The sequence below is a fragment of the Hyla sarda genome, unplaced genomic scaffold, assembly GCF_029499605.1.
Source record: "Hyla sarda isolate aHylSar1 unplaced genomic scaffold, aHylSar1.hap1 scaffold_2426, whole genome shotgun sequence".
NCBI lineage: Eukaryota > Metazoa > Chordata > Amphibia > Anura > Hylidae > Hyla > Hyla sarda.
Window position 1 is genome coordinate 1 of NW_026609112.1, and position 19,691 is coordinate 19,691.

Below are 19,691 nucleotides of genomic sequence, written 5' to 3' on the forward strand. Positions count from 1 at the left end.
TTGTCAAATAACCCGGATTTAACCCACACAGGTAAGTCCAATGGGGTGCAGGCATGTCCTCTATGCTTACAGCTTCCCGTGGGTGTGGTTTGATACCGTTTGGGGACAGCCAAGGAGGCATCTGCAGGCAACAAAGGTAGGTGTGTGCTTGTGTGTGTGTTTCCTATGCAGATCCTAAGCCCAGTGTCACATGCAAGTAGGAGGAGTAAGAAGGTTCCTGGCAAATCCGGGTTATGATTGCATTTAAAAAGGGCCCGTGGGAGTGCAATGGGCCCCTGTCTTGCTGCTTAGCAATAATGGTATGGGTGTTAGGTTCTGCTGTGTGTACTGGTGGTTGACTGCCCCCCAGCCAAGAGTGTGCATGGAAAATTGTCTGGCAGCCCTCCCTGACAGCAAGCAGTGATAGTGCCCATTGAAGGGCACCTTGTTGGGCCCGCCCCTTTCCACGGTTAATCGCTTCTCGGCTTTTGGCTAAGATCAAGTGTAGTATCTGTTCTTATCAGTTTAATATCTGATACGTCCCCTATCTGGGGGACCATATATTAAATGGATTTTTGAGAACGGGGGCCGATTCGAAGCTTGCTTCCGTCGCCCTATGCATTGACCCGATATGGCAGTATCTTCGGGTACAGTGCACCACCCCCTTTACAGGGTTAAAAAGAAAGATTCCTACTTTCATTGCTACCTGCTTGCTGGCTAGCCAGCTAGCCAGGCCCTGGGGCCTTGCTGCTGCTGCAGCCAAAAAACAAAAGTTGGTGCTGCTGCTGCTTCTGCTGCTTCTGCTTGTGTCTGGCCGCTGTTGGAGCGTCCAGGCACAGGGACTTCTGCTGCTTGCTGACTACAATGGCCTCCTTAATTGGATCATTTGAGTAGCCAGCACACCTGTGCAGGTAGGGCATGACATGATAGGCAGCTGCCTTGATAGCGGGTGGGTGCTGAATGTTCCTAATTGACAAAATAAGATTAATGCTTATGAGAAATATAAAATCTCATCCCTTCCCCAATATCGCGCCACACCCCTACCCCTTAATTCCCTGGTTGAACTTGATGGACATATGTCTTTTTTCGACCGTACTACTATGTAACTATGTAACATAACATGGGGGGGGGGGGGGGGTCTCCTGGCTGTTCACACAGGTGTGTCATTGCTGTACATTGACCATGCATTGCTTCTGTGGTATTGCAAAGGCAAAGACAAATGCTTCCAGCCATCCATTGCACTAATGGATTGGTCATCAGCTGGCTGTCTATGTCCCGCATCAATATAGACAAAAGTACAGAGGGTTAGGCTATGCTATTGTGCACCTACCTGATGCATCAGAAGGTGCGAGGCCCTTGCTAAATTCTGTGCACAGACTTTGAGATCTATACTTTAGACTGTATCTAAACCTGCTCCAACATGGGACTGACATTCTGGCCTACTTTCAGCCGATGCGACTTGTCTGTCGCTGAACAGTCGCTTTTTATGTATTCAGCACCTATGTATAATGTTGTAAAAATGCTCTAGAGGCTAAAGTCGCAGAAATGTCACACATATATTGGCCTGCAACTTTCTGTGCGACAAATTCAGACAGGAAAAATCAGTATAAATCCTTAGAAAATTATCCCCAGTGTCTCCATCTGCTGGCGGTATTGAATAAGCATTGCTGCACTGATGGGGTATGCATTAGACGAAAAAAAAGAAGAAAAAGAAGAATAATACGCCAGAAAAGAGGCGAAAAGGAGAAAAACGTAAAAAACGTGAAAAAAAAGTAAGAGGAAGAGAAGGGAAAAAAAGGTGGAAATGGGTTTAAAAGTGATTTCGGCGGAGAAATATATATATATATATATATATATATATATAAATATATTATATACGCGCACACACACACATATATATAAACGTATTCTCCGTTGAGATATTGCAGCCGCTGCTGTGTCCAGGCCCAGGAGTCCTTAGCACTGTGCTGTGATGTCACTCAAATACCACTGACATCACTAGGTGTAAACAACATCTCTCCTTTGCTGTGTATGTGACTATGGAGCTGTTTGGTGATGTCGTCTATTATGGCCTTCATAGAAGCAACAGGAGATTGTGCATCCATCTAGAACCCTCAGAACTACAGTGCTATGATGTCACTCACTTCCACAGGCCTTGCAGAGTGTAAACAACACAACCCAGCTTTGTTGTGTATGTAACCATAGGATTTGTGATGTCACCTAGAACCTTCACAGCAGCGACAGCTTTATGAGGAGCATCAGCACTGCTCTGCCTGAGCAGAACCATCACCGCCATAGGTTGTCAAATAACCCGGATTTAACCCACACAGGTAAGTCCAATGGGGTGCAGGCATGTCCTCTATGCTTACAGCTTCCCGTGGGTGTTGGTTTGATACCGTTTGGGACAGCCAAGGAGGCATCTGCAGGCAACAAAGGTAGGTGTGTGCTTGTGTGTGTGTTTCCTATGCAGATCCTAAGCCCAGTGTCACATTGCAAGTAGGAGGAGTAAGAAGGGTTCCTGGCAAATCCGGGTTATGGATTGCATTTAAAAAGGCCCCGTGGGAGTGCAATGGGCCCCTGTCTTGCTGCTTAGCAATAATGGTATGGGTTTAGGTTCTGCTGTGTGTACTGGTGGTTGACTGCCCCCCAGCCCAGAGTGTGCATGGAAAATTGTCTGGCAGCCTCCCTGACAGCAAGCAGTGATAGTGCCCATGAAGGGCACCTTGTTGGGCCCGCCCCTTTCACGGTTATCGCTTCTCGGCCTTTTGGCTAAGATCAAGTGTAGTATCTGTTCTTATCAGTTTAATATCTGATACGTCCCCTATCTGGGGACCATATATTAAATGGATTTTTGAGAACGGGGGCCGATTTCGAAGCTTGCTTCCGTCGCCCTATGCATTGACCCGATATGGCAGTATCTTCGGGTACAGTGCACCACCCCCTTACAGGGTTAAAAAGAAAGATCCTACTTTCATTGCTACCTGCTTGCTGGCTAGCCAGCTAGCCAGCCCTGTGTGCCTTGCTGCTGCTGCAGCCAAAAAACAAAAGGTGGTGCTGCTGCTGCTTCTGCTGCTTCTGCTTCTGCTTGTGTCTGGCCGCTGTTGGAGCGTCCAGGCACAGGACTTCTGCTGCTGCTGACTAAATGGCCTCCTTAATTGGATCATTTGAGTAGCCAGCACACCTGTGCAGGTAGGGCATGACATGATAGGCAGCTGCCTTGATAGCGGGTGGGTGCTGAATGTTCCTAATTGACAAAATAAGATTAATGCTTATGAAGAAATATAAAATCTCATCCCTTCCCCAATATCGCGCCACACCCCTACCCCTTAATTCCCTGGTTGAACTTGATGGACATATGTCTTTTTCGACCGTACTAACTATGTAACTATGTAACATAACATGGGGGGGGGGGGGGGGGTCTCCTGGCTGTTCACACAGGTGTGTCATTGCTGTACATGACCATGCATTGCTTCTGTGGTATTTGCAAAGGCAAAGACAAATGCTTCCAGCCATACATTGCACTAATGGATTGGTCATCAGCTGGCTGTCTATGTCCCGCATCAATATAGACCAAAGTACAGAGGGTTAGGCTATGCTATTGTGTGCACCTACCTGATGCATCAGAAGGTGCGAGGCCCTTGCTAAATTCTGTGCACAGACTTTGAGATCTATACTTTAGACTGTATCTAAACCTGCTCCAACATGGACTGACATTCTGGCCTACTTTCAGCCGATGCGACTTGTCTGTCGCTGAACAGTCGCTTTTTATGTATTCAGCACCTATGTATAATGTTTGTAAAAATGCTCTAGAAGCTAAAGTCGCAGAAATGTCACACATATTTGGCCTGCAACTTTCTGTGCGACAAATTCAGACAGGAAAAATCAGTATAAATCCTTAGAAAATTATCCCCCAGTGTCTCCATCTGCTGGCGGTATTGAATAAGCATTGCTGCACTGATGGGGTATGCATTAGACGAAAAAAAAGAAGAAAAAGAAGAATAATACGCCCAGAAAAGAGGCGAAAAGGAGAAAAACGTAAAAAAACGTGAAAAAAAAAGTAAGAGGAAGAGAAGGGAAAAAAAGGTGGAAATGGGTTTAAAAAGTGATTTCGGCGGAGAAATATATATATATATATATATATATATATATATATATACGCGCACACACACACATATATATAAACGTATTCTCCGTTGAGATATTGCAGCCGCTGCTGTGTCCAGGCCCAGGAGCCTTAGCACTGTGCTGTGATGTCACTCAATACCACTGACATCACTAGGTGTAAACAACATCTCTCCTTTGCTGTGTATGTGACTATGGAGCTGTTTGGTGATGTCGTCTATTATGGCCTTCATAGAAGCAACAGGAGATTGTTTGCATCCATCTAGAACCCTCAGAACTACAGTGCTATGATGTCACTCACTTCCACAGGCCTTGCAGAGTGTAAACAACAACAACCCAGCTTTGTTGTGTATGTAACCATAGGGATTTGTGATGTCACCTAGAACCTTCACAGCAGCGACAGCTTTATGAGGAGCATCAGCACTGCTCTGCCTGAGCAGAACCCATCACCGCCATAGGTTGTCAAATAACCCGGATTTAACCCACACAGGTAAGTCCAATGGGGTGCAGGCATGTCCTCTATGCTTACAGCTTCCCGTGGGTGTTGGTTTGATACCGTTTGGGGACAGCCAAGGAGGCATCTGCAGGCAACAAAGGTAGGTGTGTGCTTGTGTGTGTGTTTCCTATGCAGATCCTAAGCCCAGTGTCACATGCAAGTAGGAGGAGTAAGAAGGGTTCCTGGCAAATCCGGGTTATGGATTGCATTAAAAAGGCCCCGTGGGAGTGCAATGGGCCCCTGTCTTGCTGCTTAGCAATAATGGTATGGGTTTAGGTTCTGCTGTGTGTACTGGTGGTTGACTGCCCCCCAGCCCAGAGTGTGCATGGAAAATTGTCTGGCAGCCTCCCTGACAGCAAGCAGTGATAGTGCCCATGAAGGGCACCTTGTTGGGCCCGCCCCTTCACGGTTATCGCTGTCTCGGCCTTTTGCTAAGATCAAGTGTAGTATCTGTTCTTATCAGTTTAATATCTGATACGTCCCCTATCTGGGGACCATATATTAAATGGATTTTTGAGAACGGGGGCCGATTTCGAAGCTTGCTTCCGTCGCCCTATGCATTGACCCGATATGGCAGTATCTCGGGTACAGTGCACCACCCCCTTACAGGGTTAAAAAGAAGATTCCTACTTTCATTGCTACCTGCTTGCTGGCTAGCCAGCTAGCCAGCCCTGTGGGCCTTGCTGCTGCTGCAGCCAAAAAACAAAAGGTGGTGCTGCTGCTGCTTCTGCTGCTTCTGCTTCTGCTTGTGTCTGGCCGCTGTTGGAGCGTCCAGGCACAGGACTTCTGCTGCTGCTGACTAAATGGCCTCCTTAATTGGATCATTTGAGTAGCCAGCACACCTGTGCAGGTAGGGCCATGACATGATAGGCAGCTGCCTTGATAGCGGGTGGGTGCTGAATGTTCCTAATTGACAAAATAAGATTAATGCTTATGAAGAAATATAAAATCTCATCCCTTCCCCAATATCGCGCCACACCCCTACCCCTTAATTCCCTGGTTGAACTTGATGGACATATGTCTTTTTCGACCGTACTAACTATGTAACTATGTAACATAACATGGGGGGGGGGGGGGGTCCTCCTGGCTGTTCACACAGGTGTGTCATTGCTGTACATTGACCATGCATTGCTTCTGTGGTATTGCAAAGGCAAAGACAAATGCTTCCAGCCATCCATTGCACTAATGGATGGTCATCAGCTGGCTGTCTATGTCCCGCATCAATATAGACCAAAGTACAGAGGGTTAGGCTATGCTATTGTGCACCTACCTGATGCATCAGAAGGTGCGAGGCCCTTGCTAAATTCTGTGCACAGACTTTGAGATCTATACTTTAGACTGTATCTAAACCTGCTCCAACATGGACTGACATTCTGGCCTACTTTCAGCCGATGCGACTTGTCTGTCGCTGAACAGTCGCTTTTTATGTATTCAGCACCTATGTATAATGTTGTAAAAATGCTCTAGAAGCTAAAGTCGCAGAAATGTCACACATATTTGGCCTGCAACTTTCTGTGCGACAAATTCAGACAGGAAAAAATCAGTATAAATCCTTAGAAAATTATCCCCCAGTGTCTCCATCTGCTGGCGGTATTGAATAAGCATTGCTGCACTGATGGGGTATGCATTAGACGAAAAAAAAAGAAGAAAAAGAAGAATAATACGCCCAGAAAAGAGGCGAAAAGGAGAAAAACGTAAAAAAACGTGAAAAAAAAGTAAGAGGAAGAGAAGGGAAAAAAAAGGTGGAAATGGTTTAAAAGTGATTTCGGCGGAGAAATATATATATATATATATATATATATATATATATATATATATATACGCCGCCACACACACACATATATATAAACGTATTCTCCGTTGAGATATTGCAGCCGCTGCTGTGTCCAGGCCCAGGAGCCTTAGCACTGTGCTGTGATGTCACTCAATACCACTGACATCACTAGGTGTAAACAACATCTCTCCTTTGCTGTGTATGTGACTATGGAGCTGTTTGGTGATGTCGTCTATTATGGCCTTCATAGAAGCAACAGGAGATTGTTGCATCCATCTAGAACCCTCAGAACTACAGTGCATGATGTCACTCACTTCCACAGGCCTTGCAGAGTGTAAACAACAACAACCCAGCTTTGTTGTGTATGTAACCATAGGGATTTGTGATGTCACCTAGAACCTTCACAGCAGCGACAGCTTTTATGAGGAGCATCAGCACTGCTCTGCCTGAGCAGAACCATCACCGCCATAGGTTGTCAAATAACCCGGATTTAACCCACACAGGTAAGTCCAATGGGGTGCAGGCATTGTCCTCTATGCTTACAGCTTCCCGTGGGTGTTGGTTTGATACCGTTTGGGGACAGCAAGGAGGCATCTGCAAGGCAACAAAGGTAGGTGTGTGCTTGTGTGTGTGTTTCCTATGCAGATCCTAAGCCCAGTGTCACATGCAAGTAGGAGGAGTAAGAAGGGTTCCTGGCAAATCCGGGTTATGGATTGCATTTAAAAAGGCCCCGTGGGAGTGCAATGGGCCCCTGTCTTGCTGCTTAGCAATAATGGTATGGGTTTAGGTTCTGCTGTGTGTACTGGTGGTTGACTGCCCCCAGCCCAGAGTGTGCATGGAAAATTGTCTGGCAGCCTCCCTGACAGCAAGCAGTGATAGTGCCCATGAAGGGCACCTTGTTGGGCCCGCCCCTTTCACGGTTATCGCTTCTCGGCCTTTTGGCTAAGATCAAGTGTAGTATCTGTTCTTATCAGTTTAATATCTGATACGTCCCCTATCTGGGGACCATAATATTAAATGGATTTTTGAGAACGGGGGCCGATTTCGAAGCTTGCTTCCGTCGCCCTATGCATTGACCCGATATGGCAGTATCTTCGGGTACAGTGCACCACCCCCTTACAGGGTTAAAAAGAAAGATTCCTACTTTCATTGCTACCTGCTTGCTGGCTAGCCAGCTAGCCAGCCCTGTGGGCCTTGCTGCTGCTGCAGCCAAAAAACAAAAGGTGGTGCTGCTGCTGCTTCTGCTGCTTCTGCTTCTGCTTGTGTCTGGCCGCTGTTGGAGCGTCCAGGCACAGGACTTCTGCTGCTGCTGACTAAATGGCCTCCTTAATTGAGATCATTTGAGTAGCCAGCACACCTGTGCAGGTAGGGCATGACATGATAGGCAGCTGCCTTGATAGCGGGTGGGTGCTGAATGTTCCTAATTGACAAAATAAGATTAATGCTTATGAAGAAATATAAAATCTCATCCCTTCCCCAATATCGCGCCACACCCCTACCCCTTAATTCCCTGGTTGAACTTGATGGACATATGTCTTTTTTCGACCGTACTAACTATGTAACTATGTAACATAACATGGGGGGGGGGGGGGGGGTCTCCTGGCTGTTCACACAGGTGTGTCATTGCTGTACATTGACCATGCATTGCTTCTGTGGTATTGCAAAGGCAAAGACAAATGCTTCCAGCCATCCATTGCACTAATGGATTGGTCATCAGCTGGCTGTCTATGTCCCGCATCAATATAGACCAAAGTACAGAGGGTTAGGCTATGCTATTGTGCACCTACCTGATGCATCAGAAGGTGCGAGGCCCTTGCTAAATTCTGTGCACAGACTTTGAGATCTATACTTTAGACTGTATCTAAACCTGCTCCAACATGGACTGACATTCTGGCCTACTTTCAGCCGATGCGACTTGTCTGTCGCTGAACAGTCGCTTTTTATGTATTCAGCACCTATGTATAATGTTGTAAAAATGCTCTAGAGGCTAAAGTCGCAGAAATGTCACACATATTTGGCCTGCAACTTTCTGTGCGACAAATTCAGACAGGAAAAATCAGTATAAATCCTTAGAAAATTATCCCCCAGTGTCTCCATCTGCTGGCGGTATTGAATAAGCATTGCTGCACTGATGGGGTATGCATTAGGACGAAAAAAAAGAAGAAAAAGAAGAATAATACGCCCAGAAAAGAGGCGAAAAGGAGAAAAACGTAAAAAAACGTGAAAAAAAAGTAAGAGGAAGAGAAGGGAAAAAAAGGTGGAAATGGGTTTAAAAGTGATTTCGGCGGAGAAATATATATATATATATATATATATATATATATATATATATATACGCGCACACACACACATATATATAAACGTATTCTCCGTTGAGATATTGCAGCCGCTGCTGTGTCCAGCCCAGGAGCCTTAGCACTGTGCTGTGATGTCACTCAATACCACTGACATCACTAGGTGTAAACAACATCTCTCCTTTGCTGTGTATGTGACTATGGAGCTGTTTGGTGATGTCGTCTATTATGGCCTTCATAGAAGCAACAGGAGATTGTTGCATCCATCTAGAACCCTCAGAACTACAGTGCTATGATGTCACTCACTTCCACAGGCCTTGCAGAGTTGTAAACAACAACAACCCAGCTTTGTTGTGTATGTAACCATAGGGATTTGTGATGTCACCTAGAACCTTCACAGCAGCGACAGCTTTATGAGGAGCATCAGCACTGCTCCTGCCTGAGCAGAACCATCACCGCCATAGGTTGTCAAATAACCCGGATTTAACCCACACAGGTAAGTCCAATGGGTGCAGGCATGTCCTCTATGCTTACAGCTTCCCGTGGGTGTTGGTTTGATACCGTTTGGGGACAGCCAAGGAGGCATCTGCAGGCAACAAAGGTAGGTGTGTGCTTGTGTGTGTGTTTCCTATGCAGATCCTAAGCCCAGTGTCACATGCAAGTAGGAGGAGTAAGAAGGGTTCCTGGCAAATCCGGGTTATGGATTGCATTTAAAAAGGCCCCGTGGGAGTGCAATGGGCCCCTGTCTTGCTGCTTAGCAATAATGGTATGGGTTTAGGTTCTGCTGTGTGTACTGGTGGTTGACTGCCCCCCAGCCCAGAGTGTGCATGGAAAATTGTCTGGCAGCCTCCCTGACAGCAAGCAGTGATAGTGCCCATGAAGGGCACCTTGTTGGGCCCGCCCCTTTCACGTTATCGCTTCTCGGCCTTTTGGCTAAGATCAAGTGTAGTATCTGTTCTTATCAGTTTAATATCTGATACGTCCCCTATCTGGGGACCATATATTAAATGGATTTTTGAGAACGGGGGCCGATTTCGAAGCTTGCTTCCGTCGCCCTATGCATTGACCCGATATGGCAGTATCTTCGGGTACAGTGCACCACCCCCTTACAGGGTTAAAAAGAAAGATTCCTACTTTCATTGCTACCTGCTTGCTGGCTAGCCAGCTAGCCAGCCCTGTGGGCCTTGCTGCTGCTGCAGCCAAAAACAAAAGGTGGTGCTGCTGCTGCTTCTGCTGCTTCTGCTTCTGCTTGTGTCTGGCTGCTGTTGGAGCGTCCAGGCACAGGACTTCTGCTGCTGCTGACTAAATGGCCTCCTTAATTGGATCATTTGAGTAGCCAGCACACCTGTGCAGGTAGGGCATGACATGATAGGCAGCTGCCTTGATAGCGGTGGGGTGCTGAATGTTCCTAATTGACAAAATAAGATTAATGCTTATGAAGAAATATAAAATCTCATCCCTTCCCCAATATCGCGCCACACCCCTACCCCTTAATTCCCTGGTTGAACTTGATGGACATATGTCTTTTTTCGACCGTACTAACTATGTAACTATGTAACATAACATGGGGGGGGGGGGGGGGGTCTCCTGGCTGTTCACACAGGTGTGTCATTGCTGTACATTGACCATGCATTGCTTCTGTGGTATTGCAAAGGCAAAGACAATGCTTCCAGCCATCCATTGCACTAATGGATTGGTCATCAGCTGGCTGTCTATGTCCCGCATCAATATAGACCAAAGTACAGAGGGTTAGGCTATGCTATTGTGCACCTACCTGATGCATCAGAAGGTGCGAGGCCCTTGCTAAATTCTGTGCACAGACTTTGAGATCTATACTTTAGACTGTATCTAAACCTGCTCCAACATGGACTGACATTCTGGCCTACTTTCAGCCGATGCGACTTGTCTGTCGCTGAACAGTCGCTTTTTATGTATTCAGCACCTATGTATAATGTTGTAAAAATGCTCTAGAAGCTAAAGTCGCAGAAATGTCACACATATTTGGCCTGCAAACTTTCTGTGCGACAAATTCAGACAGGAAAAATCAGTATAAATCCTTAGAAAATTATCCCCCAGTGTCTCCATCTGCTGGCGGTATTGAATAAGCATTGCTGCACTGATGGGGTATGCATTAGACGAAAAAAAAGAAGAAAAAGAAGAATAATACGCCCAGAAAAGAGGCGAAAAGGAGAAAAACGTAAAAAAACGTGAAAAAAAAGTAAGAGGAAGAGAAGGGAAAAAAAGGTGGAAATGGGTTTAAAAGTGATTTCGGCGGAGAAATATATATATATATATATATATATATATATATATATATATACGCGCACACACACACATATATATAAACGTATTCTCCGTTGAGATATTGCAGCCGCTGCTGTGTCCAGGCCCAGGAGCCTTAGCACTGTGCTGTGATGTCACTCAATACCACTGACATCACTAGGTGTAAACAACATCTCTCCTTTGCTGTGTATGTGACTATGGAGCTGTTTGGTGATGTCGTCTATTATGGCCTTCATAGAAGCAACAGGAGATTGTTGCATCCATCTAGAACCCTCAGAACTACAGTGCTATGATGTCACTCACTTCCACAGGCCTTGCAGAGTGTAAACAACAACAACCCAGCTTTGTTGTGTATGTAACCATAGGGATTTGTGATGTCACCTAGAACCTTCACAGCAGCGACAGCTTTATGAGGAGCATCAGCACTGCTCTGCCTGAGCAGAACCATCACCGCCATAGGTTGTCAAATAACCCGATTTAACCCACACAGGTAAGTCCAATGGGGTGCAGGCATGTCCTCTATGCTTACAGCTTCCGTGGGTGTTGGTTTGATACCGTTTGGGGACAGCCAAGGAGGCATCTGCAGCAACAAAGGTAGGTGTGTGCTTGTGTGTGTGTTTCCTATGCAGATCCTAAGCCCAGTGTCACATGCAAGTAGGAGGAGTAAGAAGGGTTCCTGGCAAATCCGGGTTATGGATTGCATTTAAAAAGGCCCCGTGGGAGTGCAATGGGCCCCTGTCTTGCTGCTTAGCAATAATGGTATGGGTTTAGGTTCTGCTGTGTGTACTGGTGGTTGACTGCCCCCCAGCCCAGAGTGTGCATGGAAAATTGTCTGGCAGCCTCCCTGACAGCAAGCAGTGATAGTGCCCATGAAGGGCACCTTGTTGGGCCCGCCCTTTCACGGTTATCGCTTCTCGGCCTTTTTGGCTAAGATCAAGTGTAGTATCTGTTCTTATCAGTTTAATATCTGATACGTCCCCTATCTGGGGACCATATATTAAATGGATTTTTGAGAACGGGGGCCGATTTCGAAGCTTGCTTCCGTCGCCCTATGCATTGACCCGATATGGCAGTATCTTCGGGTACAGTGCACCACCCCCTTACAGGGTTAAAAAGAAAGATTCCTACTTTCATTGCTACCTGCTTGCTGGCTAGCCAGCTAGCCAGCCCTGTGGGCCTTGCTGCTGCTGCAGCCAAAAAACAAAAGGTGGTGCTGCTGCTGCTTCTGCTGCTTCTGCTTCTGCTTGTGTCTGGCCGCTGTTGGAGCGTCCAGGCACAGGACTTCTGCTGCTGCTGACTAAATGGCCTCCTTAATTGGATCATTTGAGTAGCCAGCACACCTGTGCAGGTAGGGCATGACATGATAGGCAGCTGCCTTGATAGCGGGTGGGTGCTGAATGTTCCTAATTGACAAAATAAGATTAATGCTTATGAAGAAATATAAAATCTCATCCCTTCCCCAATATCGCGCCACACCCCTACCCCTTAATTCCCTGGTTGAACTTGATGGACATATGTCTTTTTTTCGACCGTACTAACTATGTAACTATGTAACATAACATGGGGGGGGGGGGGGGGTCTCCTGGCTGTTCACACAGGTGTGTCATTGCTGTACATTGACCATGCATTGCTTCTGTGGTATTGCAAAGGCAAAGACAAATGCTTCCAGCCATCCATTGCACTAATGGATTGGTCATCAGCTGGCTGTCTATGTCCCGCATCAATATAGACCAAAGTACAGAGGGTTTAGGCTATGCTATTGTGCACCTACCTGATGCATCAGAAGGTGCGAGGCCCTTGCTAAATTCTGTGCACAGACTTTGAGATCTATACTTTAGACTGTATCTAAACCTGCTCCAACATGGACTGACATTCTGGCCTTACTTTCAGCCGATGCGACTTGTCTGTCGCTGAACAGTCGCTTTTTATGTATTCAGCACCTATGTATAATGTTGTAAAAATGCTCTAGAAGCTAAAGTCGCAGAAATGTCACACATATTTGGCCTGCAACTTTCTGTGCGACAAATTCAGACAGGAAAAATCAGTATAAATCCTTAGAAAATTATCCCCCAGTGTCTCCATCTGCTGGCGGTATTGAATAAGCATTGCTGCACTGATGGGGTATGCATTAGACGAAAAAAAAGAAGAAAAAGAAGAATAATACGCCCAGAAAAGAGGCGAAAAGGGAGAAAAACGTAAAAAAACGTAGAAAAAAAGTAAGAGGAAGAGAAGGGAAAAAAAGGTGGAAATGGGTTTAAAAGTGATTTCGGCGGAGAAATATATATATATATATATATATATATATATATATATATATATACGCGCACACACACACATATATATAAACGTATTCTCCGTTGAGATATTGCAGCCGCTGCTGTGTCCAGGCCCAGGAGCCTTTGCACTGTGCTGTGATGTCACTCAATACCACTGACATCACTAGGTGTAAACAACATCTCTCTTTGCTGTGTATGTGACTATGGAGCTGTTTGGTGATGTCGTCTATTATGGCCTTCATAGAAGCAACAGGAGATTGTTGCATCCATCTAGAACCCTCAGAACTACAGTGCTATGATGTCACTCACTTCCACAGCCTTGCAGAGTGTAAACAACAACAACCCAGCTTTGTTGTGTATGTAACCATAGGGATTTGTGATGTCACCTAGAACCTTCACAGCAGCGACAGCTTTATGAGGAGCATCAGCACTGCTCTGCCTGAGCAGAACCATCACCGCCATAGGTTGTCAAATAACCCGGATTTAACCCACACAGGTAAGTCCCAATGGGGTGCAGGCATGTCCTCTATGCTTACAGCTTCCCGTGGGTGTGGTTTGATACCGTTTGGGGACAGCCAAGGAGGCATCTGCAGGCAACAAAGGTAGGTGTGTGCTTGTGTGTGTGTTTCCTATGCAGATCCTAAGCCCAGTGTCACATGCAAGTAGGAGGAGTAAGAAGGGTTCCTGGCAAATCCGGGTTATGGATTGCATTTAAAAAGGCCCCGTGGGAGTGCAATGGGCCCCTGTCTTGCTGCTTAGCAATAATGGTATGGGTTTAGGTTCTGCTGTGTGTACTGGTGGTTGACTGCCCCCCAGCCCAGAGTGTGCATGGAAAATTGTCTGGCAGCCTCCCTGACAGCAAGCAGTGATAGTGCCAATGAAGGGCACCTTGTTGGGCCCGCCCCTTTCACGGTTATCGCTTCTCGGCCTTTTTGGCTAAGATCAAGTGTAGTATCTGTTCTTAATCAGTTAATATCTGATACGTCCCCTATCTGGGGACCATATATTAAATGGATTTTGAGAACGGGGGCCGATTTCGAAGCTTGCTTCCGTCGCCCTATTGCATTGACCCGATATGGCAGTATCTTCGGGTACAGTGCACCACCCCCTTACAGGGTTAAAAAGAAAGATTCCTACTTTCATTGCTACCTGCTTGCTGGCTAGCCAGCCTAGCCAGCCCTGTGGGCCTTGCTGCTGCTGCAGCCAAAAAACAAAAGGTGGTGCTGCTGCTGCTTCTGCTGCTTCTGCTTCTGCTTGTGTCTGCCGCTGTTGGAGCGTCCAGGCACAGGACTTCTGCTGCTGCTGACTAAATGGCCTCCTTAATTGGATCATTTGAGTAGCCAGCACACCTGTGCAGGTAGGGCATGACATGATAGGCAGCTGCCTTGATAGCGGGTGGGTGCTGAATGTTCCTAATTGACAAAATAAGATTAATGCTTATGAAGAAATATAAAATCTCATCCCTTCCCCAATATCGCGCCACACCCCTACCCCTTAATTCCCTGGTTGAACTTGATGGACATATGTCTTTTTCGACCGTACTAACTATGTAACTATGTAACATAACATGGGGGGGGGGGGGGGGGGTCTCCTGGCTGTTCACACAGGTGTGTCATTGCTGTACATTGACCATGCATTGCTTCTGTGGTATTGCAAAGGCAAAGACAAATGCTTCCAGCCATCCATTGCACTAATGGATTGGTCATCAGCTGGCTGTCTATGTCCCGCATCAATATAGACCAAGTACAGAGGGTTAGGCTATGCTATTGTGCACCTACCTGATGCATCAGAAGGTGCAAGGCGAGGCCCTTGCTAAATTCTGTGCACAGACTTTGAGATCTATACTTTAGACTGTATCTAAACCTGCTCCAACATGGACTGACATTCTGGCCTACTTTCAGCCGATGCGACTTGTCTGTCGCTGAACAGTCGCTTTTTATGTATTCAGCACCTATGTATAATGTTGTAAAAATGCTCTAGAGGCTAAAGTCGCAGAAATGTCACACATATTTGGCCTGCAACTTTCTGTGCGACAAATTCAGACAGGAAAAATCAGTATAAATCCTTAGAAAATTATCCCCCAGTGTCTCCATCTGCTGGCGGTATTGAATAAGCATTGCTGCACTGATGGGGTATGCATTAGACGAAAAAAAAGAAGAAAAAGAAGAATAATACGCCCAGAAAAGAGGCGAAAAGGAGAAAAACGTAAAAAAACGTGAAAAAAAAGTAAGAGGAAGAGAAGGGAAAAAAAGGTGGAAATGGGTTTAAAAGTGATTTCGGCGGAGAAATATATATATATATATATATATATATATATATATATATATATACGCGCACACACACACATATATATAAACGTATTCTCCGTTGAGATATTGCAGCCGCTGCTGTGTCCAGGCCCAGGAGCCTTAGCACTGTGCTGTGATGTCACTCAATACCACTGACATCACTAGGTGTAAACAACATCTCTCCTTTGCTGTGTATGTGACTATGGAGCTGTTTGGTGATGTCGTCTATTATGGCCTTCATAGAAGCAACAGGAGATTGTTGCATCCATCTAGAACCCTCAGAACTACAGTGCTATGATGTCACTCACTTCCACAGGCCTTGCAGAGTGTAAACAACAACAACCCAGCTTTGTTGTGTATGTAACCATAGGGATTTGTGATGTCACCTAGAACCTTCACAGCAGCGACAGCTTTATGAGGAGCATCAGCACTGCTCTGCCTGAGCAGAACCATCACCGCCATAGGTTGTCAAATAACCCGGATTTAACCCACACAGGTAAGTCCAATGGGGTGCAGGCATGTCCTCTATGCTTACAGCTTCCCGTGGGTGTTGGTTTGATACCGTTTGGGGACAGCCAAGGAGGCATCTGCAGGCAACAAAGGTAGGTGTGTGCTTGTGTGTGTGTTTCCTATGCAGATCCTAAGCCCAGTGTCACATGCAAGTAGGAGGAGTAAGAAGGGTTCCTGGCAAATCCGGGTTATGGATTGCATTTAAAAAGGCCCCGTGGGAGTGCAATGGGCCCCTGTCTTGCTGCTTAGCAATAATGGTATGGGTTTAGGTTCTGCTGTGTGTACTGGTGGTTGACTGCCCCCCAGCCCAGAGTGTGCATGGAAAATTGTCTGGCAGCCTCCCTGACAGCAAGCAGTGATAGTGCCCATGAAGGGCACCTTGTTGGGCCCGCCCCTTTCACGGTTATCGCTTCTCGGCCTTTTGGCTAAGATCAAGTGTAGTATCTGTTCTTATCAGTTTAATATCTGATACGTCCCCTATCTGGGGACCATATATTAAATGGATTTTTGAGAACGGGGGCCGATTTCGAAGCTTGCTTCCGTCGCCCTATGCATTGACCCGATATGGCAGTATCTTCGGGTACAGTGCACCACCCCCTTACAGGGTTAAAAAGAAAGATTCCTACTTTCATTGCTACCTGCTTGCTGGCTAGCCAGCTAGCCAGCCCTGTGGGCCTTGCTGCTGCTGCAGCCAAAAAACAAAAGGTGGTGCTGCTGCTGCTTCTGCTGCTTCTGCTTCTGCTTGTGTCTGGCCGCTGTTGGAGCGTCCAGGCACAGGACTTCTGCTGCTGCTGACTAAATGGCCTCCTTAATTGGATCATTTGAGTAGCCAGCACACCTGTGCAGGTAGGGCATGACATGATAGGCAGCTGCCTTGATAGCGGGTGGGTGCTGAATGTTCCTAATTGACAAAATAAGATTAATGCTTATGAAGAAATATAAAATCTCATCCCTTCCCCAATATCGCGCCACACCCCTACCCCTTAATTCCCTGGTTGAACTTGATGGACATATGTCTTTTTTCGACCGTACTAACTATGTAACTATGTAACATAACATGGGGGGGGGGGGGGGTCTCCTGGCTGTTCACACAGGTGTGTCATTGCTGTACATTGACCATGCATTGCTTCTGTGGTATTGCAAAGGCAAAGACAAATGCTTCCAGCCATCCATTGCACTAATGGATTGGTCATCAGCTGGCTGTCTATGTCCCGCATCAATATAGACCAAAGTACAGAGGGTTAGGCTATGCTATTGTGCACCTACCTGATGCATCAGAAGGTGCGAGGCCCTTGCTAAATTCTGTGCACAGACTTTGAGATCTATACTTTAGACTGTATCTAAACCTGCTCCAACATGGACTGACATTCTGGCCTACTTTCAGCCGATGCGACTTGTCTGTCGCTGAACAGTCGCTTTTTATGTATTCAGCACCTATGTATAATGTTGTAAAAATGCTCTAGAAGCTAAAGTCGCAGAAATGTCACACATATTTGGCCTGCAACTTTCTGTGCGACAAATTCAGACAGGAAAAATCAGTATAAATCCTTAGAAAATTATCCCCCAGTGTCTCCATCTGCTGGCGGTATTGAATAAGCATTGCTGCACTGATGGGGTATGCATTAGACGAAAAAAAAGAAGAAAAAGAAGAATAATACGCCCAGAAAAGAGGCGAAAAGGAGAAAAACGTAAAAAAACGTGAAAAAAAAGTAAGAGGAAGAGAAGGGAAAAAAAGGTGGAAATGGGTTTAAAAGTGATTTCGGCGGAGAAATATATATATATATATATATATATATATATATATATATATATATATACGCGCACACACACACATATATATAAACGTATTCTCCGTTGAGATATTGCAGCCGCTGCTGTGTCCAGGCCCAGGAGCCTTAGCACTGTGCTGTGATGTCACTCAATACCACTGACATCACTAGGTGTAAACAACATCTCTCCTTTGCTGTGTATGTGACTATGGAGCTGTTTGGTGATGTCGTCTATTATGGCCTTCATAGAAGCAACAGGAGATTGTTGCATCCATCTAGAACCCTCAGAACTACAGTGCTATGATGTCACTCACTTCCACAGGCCTTGCAGAGTGTAAACAACAACAACCCAGCTTTGTTGTGTATGTAACCATAGGGATTTGTGATGTCACCTAGAACCTTCACAGCAGCGACAGCTTTATGAGGAGCATCAGCACTGCTCTGCCTGAGCAGAACCATCACCGCCATAGGTTGTCAAATAACCCGGATTTAACCCACACAGGTAAGTCCAATGGGGTGCAGGCATGTCCTCTATGCTTACAGCTTCCCGTGGGTGTTGGTTTGATACCGTTTGGGGACAGCCAAGGAGGCATCTGCAGGCAACAAAGGTAGGTGTGTGCTTGTGTGTGTGTTTCCTATGCAGATCCTAAGCCCAGTGTCACATGCAAGTAGGAGGAGTAAGAAGGGTTCCTGGCAAATCCGGGTTATGGATTGCATTTAAAAAGGCCCCGTGGGAGTGCAATGGGCCCCTGTCTTGCTGCTTAGCAATAATGGTATGGGTTTAGGTTCTGCTGTGTGTACTGGTGGTTGACTGCCCCCCAGCCCAGAGTGTGCATGGAAAATTGTCTGGCAGCCTCCCTGACAGCAAGCAGTGATAGTGCCCATGAAGGGCACCTTGTTGGGCCCGCCCCTTTCACGGTTATCGCTTCTCGGCCTTTTGGCTAAGATCAAGTGTAGTATCTGTTCTTATCAGTTTAATATCTGATACGTCCCCTATCTGGGGACCATATATTAAATGGATTTTTGAGAACGGGGGCCGATTTCGAAGCTTGCTTCCGTCGCCCTATGCATTGACCCGATATGGCAGTATCTTCGGGTACAGTGCACCACCCCCTTACAGGGTTAAAAAGAAAGATTCCTACTTTCATTGCTACCTGCTTGCTGGCTAGCCAGCTAGCCAGCCCTGTGGGCCTTGCTGCTGCTGCAGCCAAAAAACAAAAGGTGGTGCTGCTGCTGCTTCTGCTGCTTCTGCTTCTGCTTGTGTCTGGCCGCTGTTGGAGCGTCCAGGCACAGGACTTCTGCTGCTGCTGACTAAATGGCCTCCTTAATTGGATCATTTGAGTAGCCAGCACACCTGTGCAGGTAGGGCATGACATGATAGGCAGCTGCCTTGATAGCGGGTGGGTGCTGAATGTTCCTAATTGACAAAATAAGATTAATGCTTATGAAGAAATATAAAATCTCATCCCTTCCCCAATATCGCGCCACACCCCTACCCCTTAATTCCCTGGTTGAACTTGATGGACATATGTCTTTTTTCGACCGTACTAACTATGTAACTATGTAACATAACATGGGGGGGGGGGGGGGGTCTCCTGGCTGTTCACACAGGTGTGTCATTGCTGTACATTGACCATGCATTGCTTCTGTGGTATTGCAAAGGCAAAGACAAATGCTTCCAGCCATCCATTGCACTAATGGATTGGTCATCAGCTGGCTGTCTATGTCCCGCATCAATATAGACCAAAGTACAGAGGGTTAGGCTATGCTATTGTGCACCTACCTGATGCATCAGAAGGTGCGAGGCCCTTGCTAAATTCTGTGCACAGACTTTGAGATCTATACTTTAGACTGTATCTAAACCTGCTCCAACATGGACTGACATTCTGGCCTACTTTCA

The 19,691-nt window shown here is 46.3% G+C and overlaps 9 non-coding genes across 9 annotated transcripts; all 9 read left to right on the plus strand.

Moving 5' to 3' along the window:
• Positions 1-452: 452 nt before the first annotated feature.
• Positions 453-642, plus strand: LOC130323109 (U2 spliceosomal RNA). Its single transcript, XR_008868482.1, has one exon. It is a non-coding gene; the product is annotated as a U2 spliceosomal RNA (small nuclear RNA).
• Positions 643-2,728: 2,086 nt separating this feature from the next.
• On the plus strand, positions 2,729-2,919 carry LOC130323108 (U2 spliceosomal RNA). The gene has a single exon (XR_008868481.1). It is a non-coding gene; the product is annotated as a U2 spliceosomal RNA (small nuclear RNA).
• Positions 2,920-5,008: 2,089 nt separating this feature from the next.
• Positions 5,009-5,198, plus strand: LOC130323110 (U2 spliceosomal RNA). The gene has a single exon (XR_008868483.1). It is a non-coding gene; the product is annotated as a U2 spliceosomal RNA (small nuclear RNA).
• Positions 5,199-7,293: 2,095 nt separating this feature from the next.
• On the plus strand, positions 7,294-7,485 carry LOC130323096 (U2 spliceosomal RNA). The gene has a single exon (XR_008868470.1). It is a non-coding gene; the product is annotated as a U2 spliceosomal RNA (small nuclear RNA).
• A 2,093-nt stretch (positions 7,486-9,578) lies between these two features.
• Positions 9,579-9,769, plus strand: LOC130323112 (U2 spliceosomal RNA). The gene has a single exon (XR_008868485.1). It is a non-coding gene; the product is annotated as a U2 spliceosomal RNA (small nuclear RNA).
• Positions 9,770-11,854: 2,085 nt separating this feature from the next.
• On the plus strand, positions 11,855-12,046 carry LOC130323107 (U2 spliceosomal RNA). Its single transcript, XR_008868480.1, has one exon. It is a non-coding gene; the product is annotated as a U2 spliceosomal RNA (small nuclear RNA).
• Positions 12,047-14,139: 2,093 nt separating this feature from the next.
• On the plus strand, positions 14,140-14,331 carry LOC130323111 (U2 spliceosomal RNA). The gene has a single exon (XR_008868484.1). It is a non-coding gene; the product is annotated as a U2 spliceosomal RNA (small nuclear RNA).
• A 2,096-nt stretch (positions 14,332-16,427) lies between these two features.
• LOC130323113 (U2 spliceosomal RNA) lies at positions 16,428-16,618 on the plus strand. Its single transcript, XR_008868486.1, has one exon. It is a non-coding gene; the product is annotated as a U2 spliceosomal RNA (small nuclear RNA).
• Positions 16,619-18,712: 2,094 nt separating this feature from the next.
• LOC130323115 (U2 spliceosomal RNA) lies at positions 18,713-18,903 on the plus strand. Its single transcript, XR_008868487.1, has one exon. It is a non-coding gene; the product is annotated as a U2 spliceosomal RNA (small nuclear RNA).
• The last annotated feature ends 788 nt before the right edge of the window (positions 18,904-19,691 follow it).